Source organism: Mustela erminea, chromosome 15 (assembly GCF_009829155.1).
Source record: "Mustela erminea isolate mMusErm1 chromosome 15, mMusErm1.Pri, whole genome shotgun sequence".
In the NCBI taxonomy this organism is placed as follows: Eukaryota; Metazoa; Chordata; class Mammalia; order Carnivora; family Mustelidae; genus Mustela; species Mustela erminea.
The window spans coordinates 66,776,381-66,794,303 of NC_045628.1; positions in this window are offsets into that span (position 1 = coordinate 66,776,381).

Sequence of the window (17,923 nt, forward strand, 5' to 3'; positions counted from 1 at the left end):
GGCAGAGACTATATCTTTTTTCTTCTTCTTCTTCTTCTTTTTTTTTTTGTATCATTATCTAATCCACATAGGTTTTTGTCCATAAAGGGAGATTCTCATATATTTGTTCAGTGAATAAATAATTTTCACATTTATTGGGCTGAGTCTCACTCATTTATTTCCAGAACCACCATGTGTCACTATCTCCTTGCCCTAGAGAACAAATGACTAAAGACTTGATTTCATAAAACTAAAGTTTGAAGCTCATCTCCAACTTGCCCCAGGGGGCAGTGAGTGGGAAAGGAATGTGGAGGGAAGGCAGAAAGTTAAGCAATTTTTATTGTTCAAAGGAATGCGGTGCAATATGCTCTCTTGGAGCTCTAGGGATTTAAATATCAGAGGGATTGCTGGCAGCTTGAGTTTGCATATGCAGCACAGTTTGGGAATGCTCATATGGTGTGTGATTGTGCTGTGCCTAGAACTGACAGTGCCATCTGTTCCTTGCTTTATTGAACAATGGGACTTTGCCTGTTCTCTCCAAATGAGCACACACGCATACACACACACACATACACACACGTGCACTGCCCAATCTCTACCCCAGTCTCAACAGAAACCACTTAAATGACTTTCCACGTCAGGTTTTGATCTCAGTAGGAAATTCAGATGAGTCAGGTATTGAAATCGTGAGCTCTTCCTCTTTCACAGAGAACTGGGAGGTCCAAGTGGCTAGGAAACCGGTAATCATCACATGCAAAGTCATTCAGCATAGAGACGAGTTATAATGACAGACGGCAGCAGTCAAAAAATTTTTTAAAACAACTATAGAAAGAAACACACTAGTGAAAATATATCAGCATCGAAGTCAGGCATGGGAATGTGATAAAATGGCAACGCAAGATGATAGAACCAATTTCTCAAAAAATGTTAAGAACTCTTTTGTTAAGTATACCTGTATATCTATGCATAGTTTAGAAATTGGTAGTTATTTCCTTGTATCATCATCATCAAATACAGAAAAGCAGTGGAGCTCAGTGTTCCACAGATGCCAACTGTGTTGTAGGAGATCGTATGCCTTGAACAGAAAAGGAGAAGCTGAGCAACATGATTAATGAGTCGTAGGTGCAGAAAACATATGTCCGGGATTTTCTGTGCTTGTCTCAATTTTACGTACTTTTATTCTTTCCAAAATAAATGATTCAAAGTTTGACTAAACAGAACATAATTTGATTTTTACACAGTTGTAGTCGATCTCTTCACATAAAAAAAAAAATCACAAATCAAGAAAAGTGTTTTTTTTGTAATAAGAATCTCTAGTTTGGACTCAGAAAAATAGAGGCACCATAAGATGGCCTTCGGAATATGGATGTATGGAGATGTCAACGTATGCCGGTGGGTGGAAACAACAATCATTTTCAGCAACATGTTATCCCAGTTAACCTGAAAAAACAGGTTTTCTTTACAAAACACCATGAAATGCTAGATGAAATATAACAGGCATTCTTTTAAGTGTATTAAATGAGATTGTAAGACAGCTCAATTCCTGCAGGAACAGATGAAAAGGAAATTGCAAACCTGTGAGGTAAGCCTATAAATTGACTCAGGAAGACCTTGTTTCGAGGAAGGTGGGCGTTTCAGTGACCTAAGGGGCTTCAGCCTCATGCCCATTGAAGATAAGGTCATGGGTAGCCTGGTACAACATTTCAAGTCAAATAGGATATCTGCAGTTTCAGAGTGGTCTATCCCCAAATATGTAATAATTAATTATAAAGGGAAAATAGTAAATATACAGTGGAACTTCCTGGCAGAAAATAGTAAATTTACAGTGGAACTTCCTGGCAACCATGATCATGGCTAACATCGGGAGTGATACTTCTATATTGACATCATGTACCCACTAGTAGGCTGCATTTGGGAAGTCACACCACTTCTGTGGTAGCCTTCCCAGTGATTCAGGACTTCAGCATAATAATGAAAAAATGGCAAACAAACCCAAGTTGAGGAACAGTCTACAAAATAACAGAGCACCACTCTTGGAAAGTATCAAGGTCATGAGAGACAAGAAAGAACAGGGGCACTGTTGTAGATTGAAGAGATGAGGGAGTCAGGTCTATGTAGTGTGCGGTCCTGAATTAGACCCTGGAATAGAAAAAAGATGCTAATTGGAAACCTGGTGAAAGGCAAGAAATGTTCTACTTTCTACTTTTACTAACTTTAGTCAATAGTATTGTAACAAGGTTAATTTCTTCATTTTGATCAATATCCTGTGGTTTGGGAAGATGCTAATATAGGGGTGACAGGTATATGGGAACTCTATACTGTTTTTGCAATTCTTTAAAGCTAAAATTATATCCAAAATGTTAACTGCTAAAACAGGTACCAGTGACCTCATTGTGGTGATAAAGGGGATCAAGAAAGAAGGTGAAACAAGAAAGGCAAAAGGACTAGTAGGTCATGACTAGAAGAATTTTAAATTCAACTCCCATGGGCTGGCAGGGACTCTCTCTTTCTTTCTTTTTTTTTTTTTGACTAGTATAAACTGTGTAAGAGTTGTGTGGATAGAGCTGAAGTCACCGGTTAAATGGAAATGTAAACCTCAAAAGGAAGCTGTCAGACAAACAGGCTCCATCAACATTCGAAGTAGTTTGCAATTTCCGGGAAGCAGCTCCTTCCTCCTTCAATAAAACTTTGCCCTGGGCACTGTAGTTTTAATGGAACCATAAAAGTAACAAGGCATTAAACAAATCTCAGACTTAAGAGGCTGGAAAAGTGAGAGAGGGCGAAGATGTTCAAGTTAATCAAATCCACCAAATGATACATCCAATGAATGTAAATCAATTACTCCCAAGTCTTATGCTCTTCAATGACCCTGAAGTTTTGTTGTGGCATTCGAAAAAGGATATAAGAAAATATCAAGCAAAAACTGATAAGCTTCCAGGAAAATTCACCAATTCATTTGTGTCAATTAAGAGCTCAAGGAGATAAAAAACAAATGTCTACTACAGATAATACAAATAGCAAGTTTTATCTAATGACAACAGTTAGAGAATGCTCATTTCTTTTTAAGGATAAATGGAGCTTTTACAAGGTCAACTATACACTTAGCTACAATTCAAGTCTCAATGTTCCGATCATCTATATCACAAATACTGCTTTCTCTGTCAATTATGCAATTAAGTTTGAAATCAGTAGCACAAAGATGAATAAAATTCCCCATAATGGTAAACTTAAAAGCGGACTTCAAGAAGAATCATTGTGGTAATAAGAAAGTACTTGGAACGGAATTATAATGAAGATCCTACACATGAGAACTTAAACAGCCCAACAAAAGTGGCATTTAAAGGGAAAACCATAGCGTTATGCAAGAGAAGAAGGATTTAAAATAATGAGCCAAGCATACACTTGAGAAGTTAGAAGAACAGAATAAGCCCAAAGAGAACAGAAAGAATAAGGAACAAAAGAGAAAATCAAGGTACTGCAGAAAAAAAATCACAAAGGCAAACACAGGTTCTTTGGAACGAAAAATGGATAAGTCCAGCGATATGGATTTTTCAAAAAAGAAGGAAAGTGCAGATAAACGAGATAGGGGAATGAGAAAACTGAGTAGGGTATAGCAGATATGAAAGAAAAAAAAAATGCATGTTTAGGGTCAAGAGGGTATTAAGGAGGGCCAATTTTAGTCCCTGTGGGTTTCAGCTTTTGGTTCACTGCAATATTTTGGTCTTCAAAGTTGAATATTCCATTTCTCAGGCAAAAGCTCACTTTCTGGTCAATACAGGTTTTTGCTTGTGAAATCTGTCTGTCTCTTCTGTCAACAGGGTTGTAGAAAAAGACAGACTAAAGTATTCAATCACAGCAGCTGGGTGGTGGGAAAACTCTCCCCCAGCATGCCACCCTCTTGTATCGTCAGCCTGGTGGTGTTCCTTTTCCCAGCTGCACTCCCAGTCCTTGTTGTCTGGCTAGCTAGTACTCTTACAGCCAGTAAGGAGTTGCTTTTCCCTAAGTCTATCTCTATACTAATCTTTAGGGTATAAAGAGACAGACAATTCTGGCAGTTTGGGAGATCTGAGAAAAGCAGATTTTTCTTTCACTCTGTGTTTCTGATGAGAATCCAGGAGCTGGCTATAAAACCGACATAATAAAGTTTCTGTAGAAATTCCTGTCCTATGAAAGGGACCTTGCATCATTTAACAGGGGAGGTTTACAGAGCTAAGGGACACCGTTAGCAGATACCACAGTTACAATCTCAATCTAGATCTGTTGGGTCCAAATACCCTCTTTTGGGTACTTTTTTACTTCCTGTGATTCGTGGTTTCTGTTTTTATGTGCTGTTTATGTTTTCCATGCTTTGTGTGACTGCCTTTACACCCTCCAAAATGATTCCAGCAGAGGTGTTTCTGAACAATTTTACACAAAGGAAGGGTGTTATTTAATAGTTTATGAAACCCTAAATGCGTAGTGCCCTCATCAGGCTCTGCAGGCACATAAAATAAAACTTCCACGCAACAAGAGCACATTTTTTTTCCATAGTAATCTGTTACTTCACTAAAAAAATGAGAGAAAGATGAAGAATTGGACCAAATATTAATCTTTCTAGTCCCACTTGATTAATAAACTGACAGTACAAGGATAGACTCCACCCCCTTTTCTGAAGTACCTAATTTAATACTCACAGGGATCACAAGAAGAGCTACAATATCTTGGGAGCTGAGCATCGCCAATTCTGTAATACAACAAAATCCCAAGGATTCACTTTAATATAACTGCGTTAACAATAACTTCAATTCTACCCTGTGTTTGAAATCAAGTCAATGCAGCTTTGTGTGGTGTGAATGAGATATTTATACTAATCATCACTATACCTTTTTTTTTTTTTTAAAGATTTCCTGTTTATTTATTTGAGAGAGAGAGAAAGAGCAGGGAGAGGGAGAAGCAGACTCTTCGCAGACCTGGGAACCTGTTGCTGTGCTCAACTCCAGGACCCTAAGATCATGACCAGAGCCAAAAGCAGATGCTTAACCAACTGAGCTACCCAGGGGCCCCTATACTTTTTATTTAGAACATTTTTCTGCCACAAAATCTCTGTGCCTATAAATGTATATTTCCTCAAAATCTTAAGGTAGTGCAAGGGGATGGGCTCATTGTAGAGAACGAGGTAGGAAGTTATGGGTAGAGAAGCAGGGGAGAAATGAATGTTTTCCCCTTCCTTTATGGTATGCTCTCTCTTTCCCAATTTGGTAAAAGGAGCTTAAAGGATAAGAACTAGGACAAATCCCACTGCCCATTCTGTGGTCCCCCATCCCTTCCTGTGTCTAATACCCTTCTTTCCAATTTTTAAATTCTAGTCTCCCCTCAGCAAATATTTACAGTTCTCGCCAATCTTAAAACCAGACACACAAATGCATTAAATCCTGGATCCTTCCTACTTAGCTACCACTCTATTTCTCCCCTTCTCTTCTCAGGTAAGCTTCTTGAAAAATTGTACTACTCATCTCTCCTTCTTCATCTCCAATTGATTTCTCAGCCCACAGTAAATTGGCTCCGATTTTTCCTACTTGCTTAACTGAAATTGCTGTTAGCAGTTACTGAGAACCTCCTCTTGGCTCAACCCAGGGGTCATGTCATTGTTTGACCTGTCTCTAACAAGTTTTAAGTACTGACCACATATTTTTCTTAAAATTATTCTTCTGCTGCTATAACTTCTGATGCATTAGTCTCCTCTGGATTTCCTCCCATTCTTCTGGTTGCTCTTTCTCAGTATCCTTAACCAACTCTTCTCTCTTACTCTCCTCTTAAAACTTGTTGGCTTGAGACTTTCTCAATCTTCTATTGGTCTTTCCATTCTGTGTAATCTCAGCTGTTAGCTTAGTTTCCATTGATGCCTAAGAGGTCATTGAAACGAAGTGGCCACCTGCTGGACCCTTGAGCTGAACCTGGGCAATTGGAGGCTCCTCATTTCCTCTCCTGTCTCTGAAATGTACATTCTGCCCACCATTTTCATACAGGGAATTGCCACAGGGATGCAGTCTTGAGAGAGTACAGTGTTATTGAGACTACCTGGACTATACACAGGACTGAACCCCATTAAGACCTCTATATAAATTCTTTAAGGTTCTTGAGGGCAGTTATGGAGATCTATTCATTTTGTGGCCACCCAAGACAAGCCTCATATGTCATTTCCCTTGCTTATTAAAACTGTTACATACCAATCTGGAATGGTTTCTTTCTTTGGTCTCTCCTTGCCTTCCATGTACAGGGGCTGGATTCAGATTATACCTGGGACTTCTAAGGTTGTGAACCAATACCGATTGCCATAGATCCTCTTCATACCTGACCTCTATTACTTCAAGGACTTGGAGAATCCTTGCCATTGGTCATCTGTGCCCTTTATCTTCCTTCCCAAATATCCTCCGCAAGGTAACCACTATGACTTTCCCAAACAGTAAATTTTACCTTGATGTTATACTTCTGTTGGATATCTATCAATGTCTTCCCACACCAACAGTCCCTAAACATGCCTTCAGGGATCAGTGTTGGGCTGTATTCCATTAACTTAATTTGAGGGATAGCACAGAGGAGAAAGAGAAACATATTTGTTTGTCTTTTTAAATTTTATTTATTTATTTGAGAAAGAGAGGGAGAGAGAGAGAATGTGAGCAGGGGGAGGTGCAGAGGGAGAGAATCTCAAGCAAACTCCTCACTGAGCACAGGGCCTGATGTGGGTTTTGTCCTTTAGGACCCTGAGATCATGACCTAAGTCAAATCAAGAGCCAAACGCTCAAACAACTGAGCCACCCAGGTGGCCCGAGAAAATGTATTTTTTAAAAGCTGCCCCCAGAGTATTCTAATGCACAGACAAGTTTAAAATTCTCAGAGGAAGAAGCTGACCCAGAATCACATGGGCAAAAGGAGATTAACCATTTTGGATGAGCCACTCACACTAACGGGATCGTGAGCCGAGCAGTACCCTGGATACTCAGGACTGTTGAGGTAGAATCAAATCAAAACTTACCTGGTACAGAGTGTGCCCTATAACCTGGCCCCTGTCTTAATTCTCTGTGCAATCACCCACCCTCCCCAAGAATCCTTTGTTCCAACAACATCAAGCTATCTGTAGCTTCCTGAGGCTTTCATGCTATTTTGTATCTCTATCTATTTGCAGATGCTTTCCCTGGTTCTGGAACATATTTCTTCTCTTCTTCTACCCAGAAAACTCCTACTCATCCTTTAGACTGTTTTTAAGCTTCATTGTTAAATCTTTCTACACTCAGAAAATCAGAGCAAATCACTTCCCATTGATGTCCATATTCTTCCTTGGACATATTTCCATCATTGCATTTACATTGCATTTAACTTTTTGCTTATATGCCCATGCTACTTATTAGCCTGTGATATCCTTAAAGATAGAGATAATATCTTAGACATATTTAAGACATTGGACCTGAAACAATACCTAATCTACATATATTTATTGAATGAATGAATTCCTTCAAAGGAGGTCTTTCTAAAGTATCAATTGCCCAAATATTAGAAAATGAGGCTAAACAGCAATAATTAGCCTTTGATCTAAATTAGTTCCAGTAACTGAAGAGCTTGATGATATCAATCACCAGCATCTTTTAGTTCCTAATCTTTTTCATCTGATGCTCTGATCCATGGGTCATTTTCTAAGGGGTATAGCAGACCCTGGAGAGCTTAGTGTTTAGAGTACTTATTTATCCAGGGTTGAAACAAACAAAAAATTTGTTTGTGATTCCCATCAAGGATCAACTCTTCTCTCTTGAGAACCCTAATCCAAGCCAGGGATTGTACCTGCCATTGAGCATACGAAGATTAAATACAGTGGAGTTATGCCCCAAATCTAATGGGGCACAAAAATGTAGTTGATTAATTTCTGCCTAAAAGACTACACTCAGTGTATGATTTCACAGAACATTAGTTTATAGAAACTAAAAGGTGATTTTTATTTTTTAATTCATTTTTAATATATTTTATTTATTTATTTATTTATTCGACACAGAGAGAGATCACAAGTAGGCAGAGAGGCAGGCAGGAAGCAGGCTCCCTGCTGAGCAGAGAGCCCAATGTGGGGCTCCATCCCAGGACCCTGAGACCATGACCTGAGCTGAAGGCAGAGGCTTTAAACCATTGAGCCACCCAGGCACCCTGAAACTAAAAGGTGATTTTTAAAGATAAATCGTTATTGTTCACAACAGAACTTGTACAAACAAGATGAAAATAATGCATTTGTAATAGCTGCCTGGACGGGACGAGAGCCCAAGCCGTGTTAGATACCCAAAGTGGCTACAGCAGACTGTAATGGTGAAGTATCCAGTGGAGACATACCTATATGTAGTTGTTTGTTAATAGTCTTAATTATTTTTTAGATCAAGGAGAGCCCTATGCTTTAATTATGTTTAGCAACGGGTAAAACTATTGACTGACCCTGCATTCCAGTTGTGTAAGTAGAAATCACAATGTAGGCTCTTCATCACTGGGTCATGTCAACTTTAAGGAAGGCAGGATTTCATATAATCTTATTTTCTTGGAAAAAGAAAACCTATTATTTTATACAAAAGGAAACTGAAACCCCAGAGAGATTTTAATAAATGATTCAAAGGCACATACTGGCAGCTGATTTCATTTTAGACTCCAAGCCCACTCTCTTTCCACTGCACCCAAAATTGGATTATCATAAATAATGGGCTGGATTTACAACACAAGTGTAAATTGTCCCTGAATTCACTTAACTGATCGTTTCTGTTCCAAATATTCTGTGGCCCAGAAAACGGTGCACCAAATATGAAAAGGGTGCATTCCATCAACACTCTTATGTCTGAAGCCTCTTATCAGATGTAATACATGAGTAACTCAGGAGAAACTGTAATTTTTTCAAGAGTACCAGGGGACGGAAGTTAGGGTTTAAAATTTCAGGCAGCTTCAAGAGGAATCAAGTCAGTGAAATTTCTCATTCTGATTTCTGTCTTCATGTGGTAGAGCTTATGACCTAAAAGATGAAAAACATGTCAAGAATTCTGCTTATTAGGCACATACTGGCCAGTAGTGGGAATAGCCAAGCTATAGAGGCAGTTAGATGTGAAACCTGGCTTGGTCGCTTTCTATCCTTATAACCTCGGCATTTGGCTTTGCTCTGTAAGTGCTAATGCTACCAGCTGCCTTGAAAGGTAGTTGTCAGGAGTAAAGAACGTAAGAAAAGGAAATTGGTATGGGATGTTCTTAGTGTCCTTTTTCGTGTGTGACCCCAGGATTATTTCTCAGGCTCCAATTGGTTCCCCCAGCCCTTCCCTTCCTCCCAAAATTGGGAGTAGGATGAGGTAAATGAGGCACTCAGCTCAAGCATAAAATTTAAGGGGTTTCCAAAAGTGCGGTAATGAAGATAAAGAAATACATAAATGCAGTATTTCTAACACTCATCTGGCATGACTGGGCCTCAATTGCTTCCCCTGATACCATCCTTGTCAGATCCTGTCTTTACTTAAAAGTTTGATATTTTCTTCTTCATGGGTTTCTTTCTCTGCTTTTTTTTTTTTAATTTTCAAAAGTATTTTATTAAAATATTATTTATTTTAATTACTGAGTATTTTGGTGAACCTTCAATTGTATATCCAATCCAAATGGCTCTCTTGCCTCCTCCAAATCCTAAACCCAGCTCTTCTTTCTCTCCAGCCTCAGGTCCCAGCACCTTCCCATTCTTCTCAAATGCCAACATTCTAGCCTGAGGACTCCTTAATTCTAGACTGGTGGCTCAGTGGGAGGCAGGCTTTTCAATGCTCCCCTTCTCTTGACTCCCAAAGGCAAGGAAAGAGATTTTTGGTATCATGTTAATAACAATTCCATTTACTTGAGAATTGTTTAAGATGTTGTGTCTTGGGGCACCTGGGTGGCTCATTTGGTTAAGCATCTATCTTCGGCTCAGGTCATGATCTTGGGGGTCCTGGGATCAAGCCCCCAGTAGGCTCCCTGCTCAATAAGGACTCTGTTTCTCCCTCTCTTTCTGCCCCACCCCAGCTTGTTCTCTCTCTCTCTCTCTCTCAAACTCTTGCTCTCTCTCAAATAAATAATATCTTAAAATAAAAAAAAGATGGTATGTGTTGGGGGTCTTCCAAATAAGAGGCATGTAGTTCTTTCAAGGTCCTACAACTGACTTGAATTCGAGGAAGTTACAAAGTTTGTTTCAGGTTCTTCAAGTGCAGTATTTCAATGAATGCTATGAAGCAGGAACCATTGTCATGATCACATTTAGAGGAGGAGATGGGTCCAGAGCGCTTGAGTGACTTGCCTGAGATCACACTGCAAGAGGAGGGTGGAAAGAGGGCCACCATTCACTGCTTTTGCAAATTCCTTCGTTTTAATGTGAAGGACTCTGAGACCATGTTGCTGATTCCTACGCAGAGGTAATTTGACTATTTTGTGGATGAACATTGTTAAACGAAAATGTTTACTTCCGTGTATCCCCAAATACGGAGATATCCATTTTCAAAAGATTCTTCTCATTTTGGAGAAGTGCCTTTGGGGCATTTCCTTTTCTTTCCTTTTTTTTTTTTTTAAAGATTTATTTATTTAAGAGAGAGAGTGCACACATCTGTGCATGAGCAGGAGGAGGAGAAGAGGGAGAATTGGGAGAGAATCTCCTGCAGACTCCCTGCGGAGTGTAGAGCCCATCATAGGGCTCAATCCCATGATCCTGAGACCATGATCTGAGCTGAAACCAAGAGTCAGTCACTTAGCCAACTGAACCACCCAGGCACACCCCCCCACACACTTTGGGCATTTCCTGCTCTATATCTGTGTGCTTGGAATATATCTGTGTGACTGGAAATTTATTCAATATGCACAGACATTATGCAATTCAAAGGTATAGAGGAGCGACTTGGAAGAAGGCAGATGACATAGCCAGTAGGACATTACATCTGGGAATTCCTCACTTCACCACTGTATCCCCATAAGTCACTGTATTAGATGGCAGCATTCCAGGTTCTGGAGGTCCACTGATAGACAAGAGAATATAGGTGAGCAGCTCATGCGATTGTCAATTTTCAATTTTCTCCTGATGAGAAAGGTTGAGATTTTTTTTACCCTTGTATATTTACATAGGGGAAAAAATGTTAACCTGTTTAAGGCTTTGTTTCTGACTTGACAACAGAGGGCTCCTTTAGGCCTAACAAGTGGCTCCTTAGGTTTTGGAGGAAGAGACCTTCCTCCTTCCTGTGCTTGCACCAGCCACTGTGAGAGACTCTCCATTGATATGCCATTGCTGTTCTTGACTCGGCCCTGATACTAGAAATCCTGCCCTACAGCTCACCTATTTTCCGCATTGAAGGATCTTGGAATACAGGTGTGATTGTATTAATTGAGCATTTATTGTGTGCATTATGGGGGAGGCATTACAGAAGATATCAAAATTCTATTCTTCATTATTTTGCAAGCTTGATGGAGGTCAAGACATATAGAAGCAACTGAAAATAAGACATATTTAAGTATAAAACTGCTAAATAAACAATAAATAATTTAAGAATTGAAAGGGAGAGGCCAGTCCAAGAGGGGAGTCTTTAAGAAAGATTTCAAAAGCTATTAAAAAATTATGGTCATGATCTTGATAGCTGATGTCATGTCAAATGTTCCTTTTGAGGGGCGCCTGGGTGGCTCAGTGGGTTAAAGCCACTGCCTTCAGCTCAGGTCATGATCCCAGGGTTCTGGGATCAAGCCCCGCATTGGGCTCTCTGCTCAGCAGGGAGCCTGCTTCCCTCCTCTCTCCTCTCTGCCTGACTCTCCGCCTACTTGTGATTTCTGTCTGTCAAATAAATGAATAAAATCTAAAAAAAAAAAAAATGTTCCTTTTGACAACTCTTTTGTTTCAAACGTGCCTTTTCTATGCTCTTAGCCAGGAAAAGTAGTGGTTATTATTATTATTATTATCATTATTATTATTAATTATAAGTTGTTGTTTCTACATAGATACTTAGAGGTCTGACATACCCAATTGGTGCAGGTAATAATCTTTGTGTGCATTTTTCAAATTAATTTACGATTGACTTTAAATTTAATCTCTAGCCATTTCTTGAGGAGTCAGATGCTTTATTGATGAGCTGAAATCTCTTTTTCCTCTTTTTCTTGGTAGAAATCATCCATCATCAGCCCTATTAAGGCCTTAGGAGGCTAAAGACATTTTAGTCCATTTTTTTGTCTACAGTGAATTTGTCTTCTGCTTTTAGGAGTTGTAACTTAGAGCACGCCCTACATTACAGACTGTAAAGCCCACAACACACTGAGAGACTGGGCTTAGAGTAATTCTTGAAAAAAATATGTCCTGGAGAGCCATACATTAAGGAGAATGTGAAATACTTTACTGTCAAAGCTACAAGTTGGTAAGTTTGATGTCCACTAAAATTATTCTCTATAGAAAGGAGAGGGACTTTTTATAAGTCAGTCTGGTAGGAGTGTTTTTATATTTTCAAAAGCCTCAGCTTATACAATTTGGAAAGCTCATGCTGCATTATGTATCAACTAATCATAGAAAGTAATTTTTCTTAGTCCAGATCATTCTTACCTTTCACCTTTCTTATCTTTCATACATGCTCAACCTCTTCTTCACTAACTTACTCCTCCTACTCCTTAAACTATGTAGCCCTGTCTACGCTGCTTTTCCTAACACTGTGTGCTTATTGGCCATATGTGCTCTGCAATTCCTAATCCTCGGTAATGCCTACTCACTGCTCTCTGGAGGCTGCAAATCATGCCTAAAGAAACTAAAGGAAATGAGAATACCTGACATTCAATATTCTTGCTCTCTGGTTTCAGCTGGCAATGAATTCGCTCATTTTGTGTTTCCTGGCATCTGCTATCCAACAGCTGTTCACATTCTTTTTAACCTCCTCTTACACTTAATCACTTTCCCTCACTCACCAAATGTACTGGGGCGACAAGGTTATCGAATAGGTATTCTCTCACATGCATTCTTCCATCTGAAAGTCTCTTTCCTGTTGCTTTCATTCTCCACTTTCCCATCTTCTGTTTTGCATTTCTTTGCATTCTCTAATCTTCTGTTTTGTTTTTTTTAATCAAATCTATCGAGGTTTAATTTACATTCCTACAACACACCCATTTAAGCGTACAGTTTGAAGAATCATTGACAGATATATAATACCTATGAAACTACCGCCAAAATGCAGATAAAGTTTTTCCATTATAAGAAAACAGTTGCCTCATACCACTCATAGTTAATCACCAACACCCATCATGGCTTCAGACAAACACTGATCTGTTTTCTGTCACTATAGATTACTTTTGCCTTTTCTAGGATTTCAGATAAATGAAACCATACAGTATGTATTCTTTTATTTCTTGCTTTTTGTGCTCAACATGATCTTCTTCAAATTCATCCACATCCATGATTGTGTAATTTTTATAAATAAAGTTTTGTTTAAATACATCAACACCCATTTATTCACACATTGTCCATGAGTATGTGAAAAGACCGCATGGACCATGAAGCCTAAAATATTTATTGTCTGGCCTTTCATAGGAAAAGTTTGCCAACTCTTGATCTACGTGGTAAAATTTCATGGTATGGAGTTTTTTGAATTTCTTTATTATTCTTTTAATGTCTAAAGGATCTGTAGTAATAAAACTACTTTCATTCCTGATATTGGTGACTTGGTTTTTTCTTGATCAGTATAGCTAGAAGTTCATAAATTTCATTGATCATTTCTAGTGTATACTTTTATTTTATTATTTTCTGCTCAATTGATTTCTATTTGTTTTCTTCACTAATCTTTGGTTTAATTTGCTTTTCTATTTCTTTTCAAGGTGGAATCACAGACCTGTAATTTTAGATTTTCTTCTTTCCTCACATACATATTTAGAATTTCAAGTGTATTTCTAAGCACTGCTTTAAATACATTTCATATATTCTGACCTGTATTTTTACTTAGTATTTTTTTATTCTTTGTGATTTTTTCTGTGATGTTACTTATAAAAATAACATTTAATTTTCAAATATTTGATGATTTTTTGGATTATTTTTTATTTCTAATTAAATTCTAATAAGGAGAAAATATGTTATGATTCCAAACTGATTAAATATATTAAGACTTGGTTTATTGCCTAGCATGTGGTTTATCTTAGTGTCTGTCCCCTGTGCATTTAAAAGGAATGTGTATCCTGCAATTGTTGTACATAGTATTCTATAAATATCCATTTGGTAAACTTGATAGTATTATTCAGATCATCTATATCATTGGTTTTTTTGTGTGTGTGTTTGGTGTGTTTTTGGGTTTTTTGTGTCTAGTTTTTTCTATCAGTCGCTGATAGATAGGTTTTAAATTTTCAACTTTGAAAAAAAAATTTTCAACTTTGATGGGTGGAGTTCTCTATTTGTTTTATTGTTAATTTTCCCCTTAATCTATTTCCAAAATGATACTATTAATCATATATACATTTTGACTTTTAGCTCATCCTGACAAAAACAGATCCTTTTGTCATTATAAGCTTTCTTATCTGTGTTGATATTTCTTATTCTGAAGACTACTTTGGCAATAATATAGCTACTTCAGCTTTCTTATAATACTGTTTATAATGGAATCATCGTTTCACTTTTAATTATCTTGTCTTCATATATAAAGCTTATCTCTTGTATATTTTTATTTAGTCTGACAATCAATGAATATTAACTGGAGTATTTAAGCCATTCACACTTAATGTAGTATCTAATTATGACAAATCTACTATCATGCTGCTTTCTAATTTGTTCCATTTGTTTTGTTCCATTTCCTTCTTTTTCAGGCTTGTTTTAGAATTGACTATTTGTATAGCCTTTTATTGGCTATTACATATGTATTTGTTTCATTTTTGGTTACACTAGAAGTTACAATACTACTCTCTACATTGTCAGACTCTACTTTCAAATGACATTGCATCATTTCTCATATTCTTACAATAGTATGTTTTCATTTCCTCATCTCATTCTTTATATTTTTATCATCTTTTTACTTCTACATGTCATACAAATTCATCAATGCACATTATTAGTTTTGCTTTAAACAGTTTTCTTTAAAATAATTTTTTTTAAGAAAAAAAAATGTCCTTTATATTTAGCTACAAATTCTCCAATTCAGGTTCTTTTTCTTCCTTTGTTGATACAAGTTTTCAAATGGTATCATTTTCTTTCAGACTAAAGATCTTCATTTAATATTTCTTATAGTATAGATTTGATGGCAATGAATATTCCAGCTTTTGTTTGCTTGAAATATCTTTATATTTCTTCAGTTTTCAAAGAAACACTTGTTGGATACAGAATTCTAGATTGACCTTTTTTTTTCCCCAGCAATGTAAAGATATTCCATTGTTTTATGATTTGTAGCCATTCTTACATTTGTTCCCACTACATAATACATATCCCTTCTCTTCTAGTTTCTAAAAACATATTCCTCATTTTCTTCTGAGGCTTTAAAATTCAAATTTCTACTAACAATATGTTTACAATATACTCATTCTCTAAGATGATATAGACTTTCACTCAGTTTCTTCTGAGCCCTCAGCAGTTAACTTCATCATACTTCTACCAGCAGTCTAAAACAATCTAATCTTTTTTAAAAATCATATTCTCCAAAAATTTCCAGCCTCTACCTATTATCCATTTCTATGTTATACTTCTACATTTTTAAAGTATACTTTACAGCATGACCCCCTTCCAGATAGCAAATCTGTATTAGTATCCTGTAACTGCTGTAAAAAATTATCACCAACTTAGTGGCTTTAAACAACAGAAATCACATTTTTCACAATATTGAAGGATAAAATCAGCATCACTAGGCTAAAATCAAGATCCAGGCAGGGCCATGTCCCCTCTGGAAGTAGTAGAGAAAAATCTACTCCCTGCCTCTTCCAGCTTCCGGTGGCTGCTGGCAATCCTTGACTTGTGGCTGCATCACCAAGTTCTGCCTTCATGGTCACACTGACTTCACTTCTATATGTCAAATCTCCCTTTACCTCCCTCTTACAAGGAAACATATGATTATATGAGGGTCTACCCAGATAATCTACGATAACCACATCTCAAAATCCTAGTGTAGTTACATCTGCAATGTCTTTGTGTATTGCATGTAAGATAACATTCGCAAGTTCTAGAGATCAGAACCTGGATATACTGGGGATAATGTGGGGTTGGGGGCATTTTTTCAAACCACCTGTTTTTTCACAGGAAATGTCATCCCAGCTTCACTGAATGTCAGTTGGATGTATAAAATTTAGCAGTTGTGATGAAATAACTTTCAAAAGTAGATTTATGGGGAGAAACAATAGAAGAGCAGGTTAGAGATATCCATGTAAAATGTAATACAGAATACAGAATATTTCTGAAGTTTCTTTGAAAATTCACAGTGTGAAAATATAGTATTTCAATACCTAGGAAAAGACAAAAACTTCTTGTATGTAACTGGATGATGAAGAAGAGGGAGATAGCATAACAGTCATACCTTTGCAGAGAAAAATAACTAATAAAGATGGTAATAATAGTTTATGGTTATAAGGCAATGAGAGCCATTCATTTAGTCAACACTTGACATATATTTGACCACCTACTATGTGCCAGGCACATAGAACACAGCAAAGTCATCCCAGCCTTGTATTAAAGCTTATATTCCAGTGAGGGAAACAGTGAAAAATTAAATAAGCAGTATCAGAGAATTACAAAAGCTATAAAGAAAATAAACAGTGTAAGAGAATAGAGAATGACAGGAGTAGATGCTTATTTAGAACAAACAATCAGGATACACCTCTTTAATGATGTGGTATTTGAGTAGAACCTCAAAGAATTTATTGAGCCAAATAAAGATCTGGAGTAGCTCCATAAATAAATGATGGTATTAGTTCATCTGAGAGTGGGAGAAAGAGAACAAGTATCCATTTTTGATCTGTTAAGTCTGAAATAGCTGCTACATGTCCACGTAGAAAAGTCAAGGAAGCAGCTGGGAATGCAAGTCTCTAGCACAGAAGAGTACTTTGAACCAGAGGTGTTAATTTGGGCATGACAAATGTACATACCACTACCTAGGGAAATGTGGCCACAAAAATAACCACATTTTTATCTGATGAAGCCTCTGGAACTAACTACCAATTTACAGGAACTACAGAAGACAGAGTAACATGTTTAATGAATCTACAAGGATGAAATCAACAAAATCCAAACTCTGGGAAACTGGAACTGATGACTGCTTTCTCCAAAAAATACCTTATTTTTGGTATTTGGGAAGAGAAAGCGAGACTCAGAGCTGGAGCCAGAGAGCGAGAAAAAGAGGAAGAGAAAGAAACTCCAGATTAAATTTAAGAAACAAATAAAAAACCAGAATTTATTTCAACCCTGGAAATTTAAAAAATATGTGAGATACTAAAGTAAAATCAGAACAAGGACAATATTTAATGGTACTAAGGGACTACTAATGATAAAGGTGGTAGCGTTATGTTCAAAAAATTATCATTACATTACAAGAAACATGCTGAGTTAGTCAAAGAAATAATATGATGTTGGAGATAATACAAAATAATCAAAGGTGACAGGGTAAATATACAAGGATATCAATAAGATGACATTGTCTACAAGTTGATAACTGTTGAAATATTTCACTAAAGTAAAAAAAAATGGTAACAGAATTATTTAGAATTTTATTATCTAAGCTTTAAAATACAAATAAAGATGGAAACTAATGCAGTCATTAGTAAAGATGTAATAATTCAACTTAACCAGTAATGAAGCTATGATTGCATTTTATTACCTTTCAACTTGATTTTTAGGATGTCTGAAACAATTACGGGTGAATACCTCTGTGAGACACATAAAAAATCTACATGAGAAGTTTCCATTGAAACATTAGCTGCAGCATGTGGAAATGGTTTCAAGTAAAAAAAAAAAAAGATAGAAAAACAGGTA